Raw genomic sequence first — 14,934 nt, 5'->3', positions numbered from 1 at the left:
CCTTAATGATAGTGTATCTTCGGAAAGAATAGAATCGACGAGGATGGGATTCGAACCCACGCGTGCAGAGCACAATGGATTAGCAGTCCATCGCCTTAACCACTCGGCCACCTCGTCAACGACTCACGGTGAGTGAAAGTTTTCCAATAGAAAAGCGCTGAGGTTTGATGTTAGTCATTATATAGTAGCAGTTATGAGATAGGTGAAAACATGGCCCTTAATGATAGTGTATCTTCGGAAAGAATAGAATCGACGAGGATGGGATTCGAACCCACGCGTGCAGAGCACAATGGATTAGCAGTCCATCGCCTTAACCACTCGGCCACCTCGTCAACGACTCACGGTGAGTGAAAGTTTTCCAATAGAAAAGCGCTGAGGTTTGATGTTAGTCATATAGTAGCAGTTATGAGATAGGTGAAAACATGGCCCTTAATGATAGTGTATCTTCGGAAAGAATAGAATCGACGAGGATGGGATTCGAACCCACGCGTGCAGAGCACAATGGATTAGCAGTCCATCTCCTTAACCACTCGGCCACCTCGTCAACGACTCACGGTGAGTGAAAGTTTTCCAATAGAAAAGCGCTGAGGTTTGATGTTAGTCATTATATAGTAGCAGTTATGAGATAGGTGAAAACATGGCCCTTAATGATAGTGTATCTTCGGAAAGAATAGAATCGACGAGGATGGGATTCGAACCCATGCGTGCAGAGCACAATGGATTAGCAGTCCATCGCCTTAACCACTCGGCCACCTCGTCAACGACTCACGGTGAGTGAAAGTTTTCCAATAGAAAAGCGCTGAGGTTTGATGTTAGTCATTATATAGTAGCAGTTATGAGATAGGTGAAAACATGGCCCTTAATGATAGTGTATCTTTGGAAAGAATAGAATCGACTAGGATGGGATTCGAACCCACGCGTGAAGAGCACAATGGATTAGCAGTCCATCGCCTTAACCACTCGGCCACCTCGTCAACGACTCACGGTGAGTGAAAGTTTTCCAATAGAAAAGCGCTGAGGTTTGATGTTAGTCATTATATAGTAGCAGTTATGAGATAGGTGAAAACATGGCCCTTAATGATAGTGTATCTTCGGAAAGAATAGAATCGACGAGGATGGGATTCGAACCCACGCGTGCAGAGCACAATGGATTAGCAGTCCATCGCTTTAACCACTCGGCCACCTCGTCACTGGACACATTCAGTGGAATGTTTTCTGACGGAAAGTTATCAAGGTTTCACATTGCTGCTTATTTGTGGCAGTTGTTAGATAGGGCATCAAATATCCCTAGCACAATGTGTTAGCAGTCCATCGCCATAACCACTCGGCCACCTCGTCACTGAGTCAAAATGAGTGGAAAGTTTTCCAAAGGATAAGCATTGAGCTTTGACATTACTGATTATCTTTAGCAGTTACAAGGTCACAATATGCCCCTTAACGATACTGTATCTTTGGAAAGAGATGACACCCTTTGCAAATGCAATCGACGAGGATGGGATTCGAACCCACGCGTGCAGAGCACAATGGATTAGCAGTCCATCGCCTTAACCACTCGGCCACCTCGTCAACGACTCACGGTGAGTGAAAGTTTTCCAATAGAAAAGCGCTGAGGATTGATGTTAGTCATATAGTAGCAGTTATGAGATAGGTGAAAACATGGCCCTTAATGATAGTGTATCATCGGAAAGAATAGAATCGACGAGGATGGGATTCGAACCCACGCGTGCAGAGCACAATGGATTAGCAGTCCATCGCCTTAACCACTCGGCCACCTCTTCACTGAGTCGAAATGCGTGGAAAGTTTTCCAAAGGAAAAGCATTGAGCTTTGACATTACTGATTATCTTTAGCAGTTACGAGGTCAAAATATGCCCCTTAACGATAGCAGTCCATCGCCTTAACCACTCGGCCACCTCGTCACTGAGTCAAAATGCGTGGAAAGTTTTCCAAAGGAAAAGCATTGAGCTTTGACATTACTGATTATCTTTAGCAGTTACGAGGTCACAATATGCCCCTTAACGATACTGTATCTTTGGAAAGAGATGACATCCTTTGCAAATGCAATCGACGAGGATGGGATTCGAACCCACGCGTGCAGAGCACAATGGATTAGCAGTCCATCGCCTTAACCACTCGGCCACCTCGTCAACGACTCACGGTGAGTGAAAGTTTTCCAATAGAAAAGCGCTGAGGTTTGATGTTAGTCATTATATAGTAGCAGTTATGAGATAGGTGAAAACATGGCCCTTAATGATAGTGTATCTTTGGAAAGAGATGACATCCTTTGCAAATGCAATCGACGAGGATGGGATTCGAACCCACGCGTGCAGAGCACAATGGATTAGCAGTCCATCTCCTTAACCACTCGGCCACCTCGTCAACGACTCACGGTGAGTGAAAGTTTTCCAATAGAAAAGCGCTGAGGTTTGATGTTAGTCATTATATAGTAGCAGTTATGAGATAGGTGAAAACATGGCCCTTAATGATAGTGTATCCTCGGAAAGAATAGAATCGACGAGGATGGGATTCGAACCCACGCGTGCAGAGCACAATGGATTAGCAGTCCATCGCCTTAACCACTCGGCCACCTCGTCAACGACTCACGGTGAGTGAAAGTTTTCCAATAGAAAAGCGCTGAGGTTTGATGTTAGTCATTATATAGTAGCAGTTATGAGATAGGTGAAAACATGGCCCTTAATGATAGTGTATCTTCGGAAAGAATAGAATCGACTAGGATGGGATTCGAACCCACGCGTGCAGAGCACAATGGATTAGCAGTCCATCGCCTTAACCACTCGGCCACCTCGTCAACGACTCACGGTGAGTGAAAGTTTTCCAATAGAAAAGCGCTGAGGTTTGATGTTAGTCATTATATAGTAGCAGTTATGAGATAGGTGAAAACATGGCCCTTAATGATAGTGTATCTTCGGAAAGAATAGAATCGACGAGGATGGGATTCGAACCCACGCGTGCAGAGCACAATGGATTAGCAGTCCATCGCCTTAACCACTCGGCCACCTCGTCAACGACTCACGGTGAGTGAAAGTTTTCCAATAGAAAAGCGCTGAGTTTTGATGTTAGTCATTATATAGTAGCAGTTATGAGATAGGTGAAAACATGGCCCTTAATGATAGTGTATCTTCGGAAAGAATAGAATCGACGAGGATGGGATTCGAACCCACGCGTGCAGAGCACAATGGATTAGCAGTCCATCGCCTTAACCACTCGGCCACCTCGTCAACGACTCACGGTGAGTGAAAGTTTTCCAATAGAAAAGCGCTGAGGTTTGATGTTAGTCATTATATAGTAGCAGTTATGAGATAGGTGAAAACATGGCACTTAATGATAGTGTATCTTCGGAAAGAATAGAATCGACGAGGATGGGATTCGAACCCACGCGTGTAGAGCACAATGGATTAGCAGTCCATCGCCTTAACCACTCGGCCACCTCATCAACGACTCAAGGTGAGTAAAAGTTTTCCAATAGAAAAGCGCTGAGGTTTGATGTTAGTCATATAGTAGCAGTTATGAGATAGGTGAAAACATGGCCCTTAATGATAGTGTATCTTCGGAAAGAATAGAATCGACGAGGATGGGATTCGAACCCACGCGTGCAGAGCACAATGGATTAGCAGTCCATCGCCTTAACCACTCGGCCACCTCGTCAACGACTCACGGTGAGTGAAAGTTTTCCAATAGAAAAGCGCTGAGGTTTGATGTTAGTCCTATAGTAGCAGTTATGAGATAGGTGAAAACATGGCCCTTAATGATAGTGTATCATCGGAAAGAATAGAATCGACGAGGATGGGATTCGAACCCACGCGTGCAGAGCACAATGGATTAGCAGTCCATCGCCTTAACCACTCGGCCACCTCCTCACTGAGTCGAAATGCGTGGAAAGTTTTCCAAAGGAAAAGCATTGAGCTTTGACATTACTGATTATCTTTAGCAGTTACGAGGTCAAAATATGCCCCTTAACGATAGCAGTCCATCGCCTTAACCACTCGGCCACCTCGTCACTGAGTCAAAATGCGTGGAAAGTTTTCCAAAGGAAAAGCATTGAGCTTTGACATTACTGATTATCTTTAGCAGTTACGAGGTCAAAATATGCCCCTTAACGATACTGTATCTTTGGAAAGAGATGACATCCTTTGCAAATGCAATCGACGAGGATGGGATTCGAACCCACGCGTGCAGAGCACAATGGATTAGCAGTCCATCGCCTTAACCACTCGGCCACCTCGTCAACGACTCACGGTGAGTGAAAGTTTTCCAATAGAAAAGCGCTGAGGTTTGATGTTAGTCATTATATAGTAGCAGTTATGAGATAGGTGAAAACATGGCCCTTAATGATAGTGTATCTTCGGAAAGAATAGAATCGACTAGGATGGGATTCGAACCCACGCGTGCAGAGCACAATGGATTAGCAGTCCATCGCCTTAACCACTCGGCCACCTCGTCAACGACTCACGGTGAGTGAAAGTTTTCCAATAGAAAAGCGCTGAGGTTTGATGTTAGTCATTATATAATAGCAGTTATGAGATAGGTGAAAACATGGCCCTTAATGATAGTGTATCTTCGGAAAGAATAGAATCGACAAGGATGGGATTCGAACCCACGCGTGCAGAGCACAATGGATTAGCAGTCCATCGCCTTAACCACTCGGCCACCTCGTCAACGACTCACGGTGAGTGAAAGTTTTCCAATAGAAAAGCGCTGAGTTTTGATGTTAGTCATTATATAGTAGCAGTTATGAGATAGGTGAAAACATGGCCCTTAATGATAGTGTATCTTCGGAAAGAATAGAATCGACGAGGATGGGATTCGAACCCACGCGTGCAGAGCACAATGGATTAGCAGTCCATCGCCTTAACCACTCGGCCACCTCGTCAACGACTCACGGTGAGTGAAAGTTTTCCAATAGAAAAGCGCTGAGGTTTGATGTTAGTCATTATATAGTAGCAGTTATGAGATAGGTGAAAACATGGCACTTAATGATAGTGTATCTTCGGAAAGAATAGAATCGACGAGGATGGGATTCGAACCCACGCGTGTAGAGCACAATGGATTAGCAGTCCATCGCCTTAACCACTCGGCCACCTCATCAACGACTCAAGGTGAGTAAAAGTTTTCCAATAGAAAAGCGCTGAGGTTTGATGTTAGTCATATAGTAGCAGTTATGAGATAGGTGAAAACATGGCCCTTAATGATAGTGTATCTTCGGAAAGAATAGAATCGACGAGGATGGGATTCGAACCCACGCGTGCAGAGCACAATGGATTAGCAGTCCATCGCCTTAACCACTCGGCCACCTCGTCAACGACTCACGGTGAGTGAAAGTTTTCCAATAGAAAAGCGCTGAGGTTTGATGTTAGTCCTATAGTAGCAGTTATGAGATAGGTGAAAACATGGCCCTTAATGATAGTGTATCATCGGAAAGAATAGAATCGACGAGGATGGGATTCGAACCCACGCGTGCAGAGCACAATGGATTAGCAGTCCATCGCCTTAACCACTCGGCCACCTCCTCACTGAGTCGAAATGCGTGGAAAGTTTTCCAAAGGAAAAGCATTGAGCTTTGACATTACTGATTATCTTTAGCAGTTACGAGGTCAAAATATGCCCCTTAACGATAGCAGTCCATCGCCTTAACCACTCGGCCACCTCGTCACTGAGTCAAAATGCGTGGAAAGTTTTCCAAAGGAAAAGCATTGAGCTTTGACATTACTGATTATCTTTAGCAGTTACGAGGTCAAAATATGCCCCTTAACGATACTGTATCTTTGGAAAGAGATGACATCCTTTGCAAATGCAATCGACGAGGATGGGATTCGAACCCACGCGTGCAGAGCACAATGGATTAGCAGTCCATCGCCTTAACCACTCGGCCACCTCGTCAACGACTCACGGTGAGTGAAAGTTTTCCAATAGAAAAGCGCTGAGTTTTGATGTTAGTCATTATATAGTAGCAGTTATGAGATAGGTGAAAACATGGCCCTTAATGATAGTGTATCTTCGGAAAGAATAGAATCGACGAGGATGGGATTCGAACCCACGCGTGCAGAGCACAATGGATTAGCAGTCCATCGCCTTAACCACTCGGCCACCTCGTCAACGACTCACGGTGAGTGAAAGTTTTCCAATAGAAAAGCGCTGAGGTTTGATGTTAGTCATTATATAGTAGCAGTTATGAGATAGGTGAAAACATGGCACTTAATGATAGTGTATCTTCGGAAAGAATAGAATCGACGAGGATGGGATTCGAACCCACGCGTGTAGAGCACAATGGATTAGCAGTCCATCGCCTTAACCACTCGGCCACCTCATCAACGACTCAAGGTGAGTAAAAGTTTTCCAATAGAAAAGCGCTGAGGTTTGATGTTAGTCATATAGTAGCAGTTATGAGATAGGTGAAAACATGGCCCTTAATGATAGTGTATCTTCGGAAAGAATAGAATCGACGAGGATGGGATTCGAACCCACGCGTGCAGAGCACAATGGATTAGCAGTCCATCGCCTTAACCACTCGGCCACCTCGTCAACGACTCACGGTGAGTGAAAGTTTTCCAATAGAAAAGCGCTGAGGTTTGATGTTAGTCCTATAGTAGCAGTTATGAGATAGGTGAAAACATGGCCCTTAATGATAGTGTATCATCGGAAAGAATAGAATCGACGAGGATGGGATTCGAACCCACGCGTGCAGAGCACAATGGATTAGCAGTCCATCGCCTTAACCACTCGGCCACCTCGTCAACGACTCACGGTGAGTGAAAGTTTTCCAATAGAAAAGCGCTGAGGTTTGATGTTAGTCATTATATAGTAGCAGTTATGAGATAGGTGAAAACATGGCCCTTAATGATAGTGTATCTTCGGAAAGAATAGAATCGACTAGGATGGGATTCGAACCCACGCGTGAAGAGCACAATGGATTAGCAGTCCATCGCCTTAACCACTCGGCCACCTCGTCAACGACTCACGGTGAGTGAAAGTTTTCCAATAGAAAAGCGCTGAGGTTTGATGTTAGTCCTATAGTAGCAGTTATGAGATAGGTGAAAACATGGCCCTTAATGATAGTGTATCATCGGAAAGAATAGAATCGACGAGGATGGGATTCGAACCCACGCGTGCAGAGCACAATGGATTAGCAGTCCATCGCCTTAACCACTCGGCCACCTCGTCACTGAGTCGAAATGCGTGGAAAGTTTTCCAAAGGAAAAGCATTGAGCTTTGACATTACTGATTATCTTTAGCAGTTACGAGGTCAAAATATGCCCCTTAACGATAGCAGTCCATCGCCTTAACCACTCGGCCACCTCGTCACTGAGTCAAAATGCGTGGAAAGTTTTCCAAAGGAAAAGCATTGAGCTTTGACATTACTGATTATCTTTAGCAGTTACGAGGTCAAAATATGCCCCTTAACGATACTGTATCTTTGGAAAGAGATGACATCCTTTGCAAATGCAATCGACGAGGATGGGATTCGAACCCACGCGTGCAGAGCACAATGGATTAGCAGTCCATCGCCTTAACCACTCGGCCACCTCGTCAACGACTCACGGTGAGTGAAAGTTTTCCAATAGAAAAGCGCTGAGGTTTGATGTTAGTCATTATATAGTAGCAGTTATGAGATAGGTGAAAACATGGCCCTTAATGATAGTGTATCTTCGGAAAGAATAGAATCGACGAGGATGGGATTCGAACCCACGCGTGCAGAGCACAATGGATTAGCAGTCCATCGCCTTAACCACTCGGCCACCTCGTCAACGACTCACGGTGAGTGAAAGTTTTCCAATAGAAAAGCGCTGAGGTTTGATGTTAGTCATTATATAGTAGCAGTTATGAGATAGGTGAAAACATGGCCCTTAATGATAGTGTATCTTCGGAAAGAATAGAATCGACTAGGATGGGATTCGAACCCACGCGTGAAGAGCACAATGGATTAGCAGTCCATCGCCTTAACCACTCGACCACCTCGTCAACGACTCACGGTGAGTGAAAGTTTTCCAATAGAAAAGCGCTGAGGTTTGATGTTAGTCATTATATAGTAGCAGTTATGAGATAGGTGAAAACATGGCCCTTAATGATAGTGTATCTTCGGAAAGAATAGAATCGACGAGGATGGGATTCGAACCCACGCGTGCAGAGCACAATGGATTAGCAGTCCATCGCTTTAACCACTCGGCCACCTCGTCACTGGACACATTCAGTGGAATGTTTTCTGACGGAAAGTTATCAAGGTTTCACATTGCTGCTTATTTGTGGCAGTTGTGAGATAGGGCATCAAATATCCCTAGCACAATGTGTTAGCAGTCCATCGCCATAACCACTCGGCCACCTCGTCACTGAGTCAAAATGAGTGGAAAGTTTTCCAAAGGATAAGCATTGAGCTTTGACATTACTGATTATCTTTAGCAGTTACAAGGTCACAATATGCCCCTTAACGATACTGTATCTTTGGAAAGAGATGACACCCTTTGCAAATGCAATCGACGAGGATGGGATTCGAACCCACGCGTGCAGAGCACAATGGATTAGCAGTCCATCGCCTTAACCACTCGGCCACCTCGTCAACGACTCACGGTGAGTGAAAGTTTTCCAATAGAAAAGCGCTGAGGTTTGATGTTAGTCATTATATAGTAGCAGTTATGAGATAGGTGAAAACATGGCCCTTAATGATAGTGTATCTTCGGAAAGAATAGAATCGACGAGGATGGGATTCGAACCCACGCGTGCAGAGCACAATGGATTAGCAGTCCATCGCCTTAACCACTCGGCCACCTCGTCAACGACTCACGGTGAGTGAAAGTTTTCCAATAGAAAAGCGCTGAGGTTTGATGTTAGTCATCTAGTAGCAGTTATGAGATAGGTGAAAACATGGCCCTTAATGATAGTGTATCTTCGGAAAGAATAGAATCGACGAGGATGGGATTCGAACCCACGCGTGCAGAGCACAATGGATTAGCAGTCCATCGCCTTAACCACTCGGCCACCTCGTCAACGACTCACGGTGAGTGAAAGTTTTCCAATAGAAAAGCGCTGAGGTTTGATGTTAGTCATTATATAGTAGCAGTTATGAGATAGGTGAAAACATGGCCCTTAATGATAGTGTATCTTCGGAAAGAATAGAATCGACGAGGATGGGATTCGAACACACGCGTGCAGAGCACAATGGATTAGCAGTCCATCGCCTTAACCACTCGGCCACCTCGTCAACGACTCACGGTGAGTGAAAGTTTTCCAATAGAAAAGCGCTGAGGTTTGATGTTAGTCATTATATAGTAGCAGTTATGAGATAGGTGAAAACATGGCCCTTAATGATAGTGTATCTTCGGAAAGAATAGAATCGACTAGGATGGGATTCGAACCCACGCGTGAAGAGCACAATGGATTAGCAGTCCATCGCCTTAACCACTCGGCCACCTCGTCAACGACTCACGGTGAGTGAAAGTTTTCCAATAGAAAAGCGCTGAGGTTTGATGTTAGTCATTATATAGTAGCAGTTATGAGATAGGTGAAAACATGGCCCTTAATGATAGTGTATCTTCGGAAAGAATAGAATCGACGAGGATGGGATTCGAACCCACGCGTGCAGAGCACAATGGATTAGCAGTCCATCGCTTTATCCACTCGGCCACCTCGTCACTGGACACATTCAGTGGAATGTTTTCTGACGGAAAGTTATCAAGGTTTCACATTGCTGCTTATTTGTGGCAGTTGTGAGATAGGGCATCAAATATCCCTAGCACAATGTGTTAGCAGTCCATCGCCATAACCACTCGGCCACCTCGTCACTGAGTCAAAATGAGTGGAAAGTTTTCCAAAGGATAAGCATTGAGCTTTGACATTACTGATTATCTTTAGCAGTTACAAGGTCACAATATGCCCCTTAACGATACTGTATCTTTGGAAAGAGATGACACCCTTTGCAAATGCAATCGACGAGGATGGGATTCGAACCCACGCGTGCAGAGCACAATGGATTAGCAGTCCATCGCCTTAACCACTCGGCCACCTCGTCAACGACTCACGGTGAGTGAAAGTTTTCCAATAGAAAAGCGCTGAGGTTTGATGTTAGTCATATAGTAGCAGTTATGAGATAGGTGAAAACATGGCCCTTAATGATAGTGTATCATCGGAAAGAATAGAATCGACGAGGATGGGATTCGAACCCACGCGTGCAGAGCACAATGGATTAGCAGTCCATCGCCTTAACCACTCGGCCACCTCGTCACTGAGTCGAAATGCGTGGAAAGTTTTCCAAAGGAAAAGCATTGAGCTTTGACATTACTGATTATCTTTAGCAGTTACGAGGTCAAAATATGCCCCTTAACGATAGCAGTCCATCGCCTTAACCACTCGGCCACCTCGTCACTGAGTCAAAATGCGTGGAAAGTTTTCCAAAGGAAAAGCATTGAGCTTTGACATTACTGATTATCTTTAGCAGTTACGAGGTCAAAATATGCCCCTTAACGATACTGTATCTTTGGAAAGAGATGACATCCTTTGCAAATGCAATCGACGAGGATGGGATTCGAACCCACGCGTGCAGAGCACAATGGATTAGCAGTCCATCGCCTTAACCACTCGGCCACCTCGTCACTGGACACATTCAGTGGAATGTTTTCTGACGGAAAGTTATCAAGGTTTCACATTGCTGCTTATTTGTGGCAGTTGTGAGATAGGGCATCAAATATCCCTAGCACAATGTGTTAGCAGTCCATCGCCATAACCACTCGGCCACCTCGTCACTGAGTCAAAATGAGTGGAAAGTTTTCCAAAGGAAAAGCATTGAGCTTTGACATTACTGATTATCTTTAGCAGTTACAAGGTCACAATATGCCCCTTAACGATACTGTATCTTTGGAAAGAGATGACACCCTTTGCAAATGCAATCGACGAGGATGGGATTCGAACCCACGCGTGCAGAGCACAATGGATTAGCAGTCCATCGCCTTAACCACTCGGCCACCTCGTCAACGACTCACGGTGAGTGAAAGTTTTCCAATAGAAAAGCGCTGAGGTTTGATGTTAGTCATATAGTAGCAGTTATGAGATAGGTGAAAACATGGCCCTTAATGATAGTGTATCTTCGGAAAGAATAGAATCGACGAGGATGGGATTCGAACCCACGCGTGCAGAGCACAATGGATTAGCAGTCCATCGCCTTAACCACTCGGCCACCTCGTCAACGACTCACGGTGAGTGAAAGTTTTCCAATAGAAAAGCGCTGAGGTTTGATGTTAGTCATTATATAGTAGCAGTTATGAGATAGGTGAAAACATGGCCCTTAATGATAGTGTATCTTCGGAAAGAATAGAATCGACGAGGATGGGATTCGAACCCACGCGTGCAGAGCACAATGGATTAGCAGTCCATCGCCTTAACCACTCGGCCACCTCGTCAACGACTCACGGTGAGTGAAAGTTTTCCAATAGAAAAGCGCTGAGGTTTGATGTTAGTCATATAGTAGCAGTTATGAGATAGGTGAAAACATGGCCCTTAATGATAGTGTATCTTCGGAAAGAATAGAATCGACGAGGATGGGATTCGAACCCACGCGTGCAGAGCACAATGGATTAGCAGTCCATCGCCTTAACCACTCGGCCACCTCGTCAACGACTCACGGTGAGTGAAAGTTTTCCAATAGAAAAGCGCTGAGGTTTGATGTTAGTCATTATATAGTAGCAGTTATGAGATAGGTGAAAACATGGCCCTTAATGATAGTGTATCTTCGGAAAGAATAGAATCGACGAGGATGGGATTCGAACCCACGCGTGCAGAGCACAATGGATTAGCAGTCCATCGCCTTAACCACTCGGCCACCTCGTCAACGACTCACGGTGAGTGAAAGTTTTCCAATAGAAAAGCGCTGAGGTTTGATGTTAGTCATTATATAGTAGCAGTTATGAGATAGGTGAAAACATGGCCCTTAATGATAGTGTATCTTCGGAAAGAATAGAATCGACTAGGATGGGATTCGAACCCACGCGTGCAGAGCACAATGGATTAGCAGTCCATCGCCTTAACCACTCGGCCACCTCGTCAACGACTCACGGTGAGTGAAAGTTTTCCAATAGAAAAGCGCTGAGGTTTGATGTTAGTCATTATATAGTAGCAGTTATGAGATAGGTGAAAACATGGCCCTTAATGATAGTGTATCTTCGGAAAGAATAGAATCGACGAGGATGGGATTCGAACCCACGCGTGCAGAGCACAATGGATTAGCAGTCCATCGCCTTAACCACTCGGCCACCTCGTCAACGACTCACGGTGAGTGAAAGTTTTCCAATAGAAAAGCGCTGAGTTTTGATGTTAGTCATTATATAGTAGCAGTTATGAGATAGGTGAAAACATGGCCCTTAATGATAGTGTATCTTCGGAAAGAATAGAATCGACGAGGATGGGATTCGAACCCACGCGTGCAGAGCACAATGGATTAGCAGTCCATCGCCTTAACCACTCGGCCACCTCGTCAACGACTCACGGTGAGTGAAAGTTTTCCAATAGAAAAGCGCTGAGGTTTGATGTTAGTCATTATATAGTAGCAGTTATGAGATAGGTGAAAACATGGCACTTAATGATAGTGTATCTTCGGAAAGAATAGAATCGACGAGGATGGGATTCGAACCCACGCGTGTAGAGCACAATGGATTAGCAGTCCATCGCCTTAACCACTCGGCCACCTCATCAACGACTCACGGTGAGTAAAAGTTTTCCAATAGAAAAGCGCTGAGGTTTGATGTTAGTCATATAGTAGCAGTTATGAGATAGGTGAAAACATGGCCCTTAATGATAGTGTATCTTCGGAAAGAATAGAATCGACGAGGATGGGATTCGAACCCACGCGTGCAGAGCACAATGGATTAGCAGTCCATCGCCTTAACCACTCGGCCACCTCGTCAACGACTCACGGTGAGTGAAAGTTTTCCAATAGAAAAGCGCTGAGGTTTGATGTTAGTCCTATAGTAGCAGTTATGAGATAGGTGAAAACATGGCCCTTAATGATAGTGTATCATCGGAAAGAATAGAATCGACGAGGATGGGATTCGAACCCACGCGTGCAGAGCACAATGGATTAGCAGTCCATCGCCTTAACCACTCGGCCACCTCGTCAACGACTCACGGTGAGTGAAAGTTTTCCAATAGAAAAGCGCTGAGGTTTGATGTTAGTCATATAGTAGCAGTTATGAGATAGGTGAAAACATTGCCCTTAATGATAGTGTATCTTCGGAAAGAATAGAATCGACGAGGATGGGATTCGAACCCACGCGTGCAGAGCACAATGGATTAGCAGTCCATCGCCTTAACCACTCGGCCACCTCGTCAACGACTCACGGTGAGTGAAAGTTTTCCAATAGAAAAGCGCTGAGGTTTGATGTTAGTCATTATATAGTAGCAGTTATGAGATAGGTGAAAACATGGCCCTTAATGATAGTGTATCTTTGGAAAGAGATGACATCCTTTGCAAATGCAATCGACGAGGATGGGATTCGAACCCACGCGTGCAGAGCACAATGGATTAGCAGTCCATCGCCTTAACCACTCGGCCACCTCGTCAACGACTCACGGTGAGTGAAAGTTTTCCAATAGAAAAGCGCTGAGGTTTGATGTTAGTCCTATAGTAGCAGTTATGAGATAGGTGAAAACATGGCCCTTAATGATAGTGTATCTTCGGAAAGAATAGAATCGACGAGGATGGGATTCGAACCCACGCGTGCAGAGCACAATGGATTAGCAGTCCATCGCCTTAACCACTCGGCCACCTCGTCAACGACTCACGGTGAGTGAAAGTTTTCCAATAGAAAAGCGCTGAGGTTTGATGTTAGTCATTATATAGTAGCAGTTATGAGATAGGTGAAAACATGGCCCTTAATGATAGTGTATCTTCGGAAAGAATAGAATCGACGAGGATGGGATTCGAACCCACGCGTGCAGAGCACAATGGATTAGTAGTCCATCGCTTTAACCACTCGGCCACCTCGTCACTGGACACATTCAGTGGAATGTTTTCTGACGGAAAGTTATCAAGGTTTCACATTGCTGCTTATTTGTGGCAGTTGTGAGATAGGGCATCAAATATCCCTAGCACAATGTGTTAGCAGTCCAGCGCCATAACCACTCGGCCACCTCGTCACTGAGTCGAAATGCGTGGAAAGTTTTCCAAAGGAAAAGCATTGAGCTTTGACATTACTGATTATCTTTAGCAGTTACGAGGTCAAAATATGCCCCTTAACGATAGCAGTCCATCGCCTTAACCACTCGGCCACCTCGTCACTGAGTCAAAATGCGTGGAAAGTTTTCCAAAGGAAAAGCATTGAGCTTTGACATTACTGATTATCTTTAGCAGTTACGAGGTCACAATATGCCCCTTAACGATACTGTATCTTTGGAAAGAGATGACATCCTTTGCAAATGCAATCGACGAGGATGGGATTCAAACCCACGCGTGCAGAGCACAATGGATTAGCAGTCCATCGCCTTAACCACTCGGCCACCTCGTCACTGGACACATTCAGTGGAATGTTTTCTGACGGAAAGTTATCAAGGTTTCACATTGCTGCTTATTTGTGGCAGTTGTGAGATAGGGCATCAAATATCCCTAGCACAATGTGTTAGCAGTCCATCGCCATAACCACTCGGCCACCTCGTCACTGAGTCAAAATGAGTGGAAAGTTTTCCAAAGGAAAAGCATTGAGCTTTGACATTACTGATTATCTTTAGCAGTTACAAGGTCACAATATGCCCCTTAACGATACTGTATCTTTGGAAAGAGATGACACCCTTTGCAAATGCAATCGACGAGGATGGGATTCGAACCCACGCGTGCAGAGCACAATGGATTAGCAGTCCATCGCCTTAACCACTCGGCCACCTCGTCAACGACTCACGGTGAGTGAAAGTTTTCCAATAGAAAAGCGCTGAGGTTTGATGTTAG

General features: G+C 44.9%; 39 non-coding genes across 39 annotated transcripts; all 39 read right to left on the bottom strand.

The window, feature by feature from the left end:
• Positions 1–35: 35 nt before the first annotated feature.
• trnas-gcu lies at positions 36–117 on the bottom strand. The gene has a single exon. It is a non-coding gene; the product is annotated as a tRNA-Ser (tRNA).
• A 133-nt stretch (positions 118–250) lies between these two features.
• trnas-gcu lies at positions 251–332 on the bottom strand. The gene has a single exon. It is a non-coding gene; the product is annotated as a tRNA-Ser (tRNA).
• A 345-nt stretch (positions 333–677) lies between these two features.
• On the bottom strand, positions 678–759 carry trnas-gcu. The gene has a single exon. It is a non-coding gene; the product is annotated as a tRNA-Ser (tRNA).
• A 725-nt stretch (positions 760–1,484) lies between these two features.
• trnas-gcu lies at positions 1,485–1,566 on the bottom strand. The gene has a single exon. It is a non-coding gene; the product is annotated as a tRNA-Ser (tRNA).
• Positions 1,567–2,064: 498 nt separating this feature from the next.
• Positions 2,065–2,146, bottom strand: trnas-gcu. Its single transcript has one exon. It is a non-coding gene; the product is annotated as a tRNA-Ser (tRNA).
• Positions 2,147–2,511: 365 nt separating this feature from the next.
• trnas-gcu lies at positions 2,512–2,593 on the bottom strand. Its single transcript has one exon. It is a non-coding gene; the product is annotated as a tRNA-Ser (tRNA).
• Positions 2,594–2,941: 348 nt separating this feature from the next.
• trnas-gcu lies at positions 2,942–3,023 on the bottom strand. Its single transcript has one exon. It is a non-coding gene; the product is annotated as a tRNA-Ser (tRNA).
• A 133-nt stretch (positions 3,024–3,156) lies between these two features.
• Positions 3,157–3,238, bottom strand: trnas-gcu. Its single transcript has one exon. It is a non-coding gene; the product is annotated as a tRNA-Ser (tRNA).
• Positions 3,239–3,583: 345 nt separating this feature from the next.
• trnas-gcu lies at positions 3,584–3,665 on the bottom strand. Its single transcript has one exon. It is a non-coding gene; the product is annotated as a tRNA-Ser (tRNA).
• A 498-nt stretch (positions 3,666–4,163) lies between these two features.
• Positions 4,164–4,245, bottom strand: trnas-gcu. Its single transcript has one exon. It is a non-coding gene; the product is annotated as a tRNA-Ser (tRNA).
• A 563-nt stretch (positions 4,246–4,808) lies between these two features.
• On the bottom strand, positions 4,809–4,890 carry trnas-gcu. The gene has a single exon. It is a non-coding gene; the product is annotated as a tRNA-Ser (tRNA).
• A 345-nt stretch (positions 4,891–5,235) lies between these two features.
• trnas-gcu lies at positions 5,236–5,317 on the bottom strand. Its single transcript has one exon. It is a non-coding gene; the product is annotated as a tRNA-Ser (tRNA).
• Positions 5,318–5,815: 498 nt separating this feature from the next.
• On the bottom strand, positions 5,816–5,897 carry trnas-gcu. The gene has a single exon. It is a non-coding gene; the product is annotated as a tRNA-Ser (tRNA).
• A 133-nt stretch (positions 5,898–6,030) lies between these two features.
• Positions 6,031–6,112, bottom strand: trnas-gcu. The gene has a single exon. It is a non-coding gene; the product is annotated as a tRNA-Ser (tRNA).
• A 345-nt stretch (positions 6,113–6,457) lies between these two features.
• On the bottom strand, positions 6,458–6,539 carry trnas-gcu. Its single transcript has one exon. It is a non-coding gene; the product is annotated as a tRNA-Ser (tRNA).
• A 130-nt stretch (positions 6,540–6,669) lies between these two features.
• Positions 6,670–6,751, bottom strand: trnas-gcu. Its single transcript has one exon. It is a non-coding gene; the product is annotated as a tRNA-Ser (tRNA).
• A 345-nt stretch (positions 6,752–7,096) lies between these two features.
• On the bottom strand, positions 7,097–7,178 carry trnas-gcu. The gene has a single exon. It is a non-coding gene; the product is annotated as a tRNA-Ser (tRNA).
• A 286-nt stretch (positions 7,179–7,464) lies between these two features.
• trnas-gcu lies at positions 7,465–7,546 on the bottom strand. The gene has a single exon. It is a non-coding gene; the product is annotated as a tRNA-Ser (tRNA).
• A 133-nt stretch (positions 7,547–7,679) lies between these two features.
• trnas-gcu lies at positions 7,680–7,761 on the bottom strand. The gene has a single exon. It is a non-coding gene; the product is annotated as a tRNA-Ser (tRNA).
• A 725-nt stretch (positions 7,762–8,486) lies between these two features.
• Positions 8,487–8,568, bottom strand: trnas-gcu. The gene has a single exon. It is a non-coding gene; the product is annotated as a tRNA-Ser (tRNA).
• Positions 8,569–8,701: 133 nt separating this feature from the next.
• trnas-gcu lies at positions 8,702–8,783 on the bottom strand. The gene has a single exon. It is a non-coding gene; the product is annotated as a tRNA-Ser (tRNA).
• Positions 8,784–8,913: 130 nt separating this feature from the next.
• Positions 8,914–8,995, bottom strand: trnas-gcu. Its single transcript has one exon. It is a non-coding gene; the product is annotated as a tRNA-Ser (tRNA).
• A 940-nt stretch (positions 8,996–9,935) lies between these two features.
• Positions 9,936–10,017, bottom strand: trnas-gcu. Its single transcript has one exon. It is a non-coding gene; the product is annotated as a tRNA-Ser (tRNA).
• A 130-nt stretch (positions 10,018–10,147) lies between these two features.
• On the bottom strand, positions 10,148–10,229 carry trnas-gcu. Its single transcript has one exon. It is a non-coding gene; the product is annotated as a tRNA-Ser (tRNA).
• Positions 10,230–10,515: 286 nt separating this feature from the next.
• trnas-gcu lies at positions 10,516–10,597 on the bottom strand. Its single transcript has one exon. It is a non-coding gene; the product is annotated as a tRNA-Ser (tRNA).
• A 295-nt stretch (positions 10,598–10,892) lies between these two features.
• trnas-gcu lies at positions 10,893–10,974 on the bottom strand. Its single transcript has one exon. It is a non-coding gene; the product is annotated as a tRNA-Ser (tRNA).
• Positions 10,975–11,104: 130 nt separating this feature from the next.
• Positions 11,105–11,186, bottom strand: trnas-gcu. The gene has a single exon. It is a non-coding gene; the product is annotated as a tRNA-Ser (tRNA).
• A 133-nt stretch (positions 11,187–11,319) lies between these two features.
• trnas-gcu lies at positions 11,320–11,401 on the bottom strand. Its single transcript has one exon. It is a non-coding gene; the product is annotated as a tRNA-Ser (tRNA).
• A 130-nt stretch (positions 11,402–11,531) lies between these two features.
• On the bottom strand, positions 11,532–11,613 carry trnas-gcu. Its single transcript has one exon. It is a non-coding gene; the product is annotated as a tRNA-Ser (tRNA).
• A 133-nt stretch (positions 11,614–11,746) lies between these two features.
• On the bottom strand, positions 11,747–11,828 carry trnas-gcu. Its single transcript has one exon. It is a non-coding gene; the product is annotated as a tRNA-Ser (tRNA).
• A 348-nt stretch (positions 11,829–12,176) lies between these two features.
• Positions 12,177–12,258, bottom strand: trnas-gcu. The gene has a single exon. It is a non-coding gene; the product is annotated as a tRNA-Ser (tRNA).
• A 133-nt stretch (positions 12,259–12,391) lies between these two features.
• Positions 12,392–12,473, bottom strand: trnas-gcu. The gene has a single exon. It is a non-coding gene; the product is annotated as a tRNA-Ser (tRNA).
• Positions 12,474–12,818: 345 nt separating this feature from the next.
• trnas-gcu lies at positions 12,819–12,900 on the bottom strand. The gene has a single exon. It is a non-coding gene; the product is annotated as a tRNA-Ser (tRNA).
• A 130-nt stretch (positions 12,901–13,030) lies between these two features.
• On the bottom strand, positions 13,031–13,112 carry trnas-gcu. The gene has a single exon. It is a non-coding gene; the product is annotated as a tRNA-Ser (tRNA).
• A 130-nt stretch (positions 13,113–13,242) lies between these two features.
• On the bottom strand, positions 13,243–13,324 carry trnas-gcu. Its single transcript has one exon. It is a non-coding gene; the product is annotated as a tRNA-Ser (tRNA).
• A 150-nt stretch (positions 13,325–13,474) lies between these two features.
• trnas-gcu lies at positions 13,475–13,556 on the bottom strand. Its single transcript has one exon. It is a non-coding gene; the product is annotated as a tRNA-Ser (tRNA).
• Positions 13,557–13,686: 130 nt separating this feature from the next.
• Positions 13,687–13,768, bottom strand: trnas-gcu. Its single transcript has one exon. It is a non-coding gene; the product is annotated as a tRNA-Ser (tRNA).
• A 133-nt stretch (positions 13,769–13,901) lies between these two features.
• trnas-acu lies at positions 13,902–13,983 on the bottom strand. Its single transcript has one exon. It is a non-coding gene; the product is annotated as a tRNA-Ser (tRNA).
• Positions 13,984–14,795: 812 nt separating this feature from the next.
• trnas-gcu lies at positions 14,796–14,877 on the bottom strand. The gene has a single exon. It is a non-coding gene; the product is annotated as a tRNA-Ser (tRNA).
• Between the last annotated feature and the right edge of the window lie 57 nt (positions 14,878–14,934).

Source organism: Alosa sapidissima, chromosome 18, assembly GCF_018492685.1.
Source record: "Alosa sapidissima isolate fAloSap1 chromosome 18, fAloSap1.pri, whole genome shotgun sequence".
NCBI classification, from domain to species: Eukaryota; Metazoa; Chordata; class Actinopteri; order Clupeiformes; family Clupeidae; genus Alosa; species Alosa sapidissima.
This window is presented reverse-complemented; position numbering and strand designations above follow the sequence as displayed.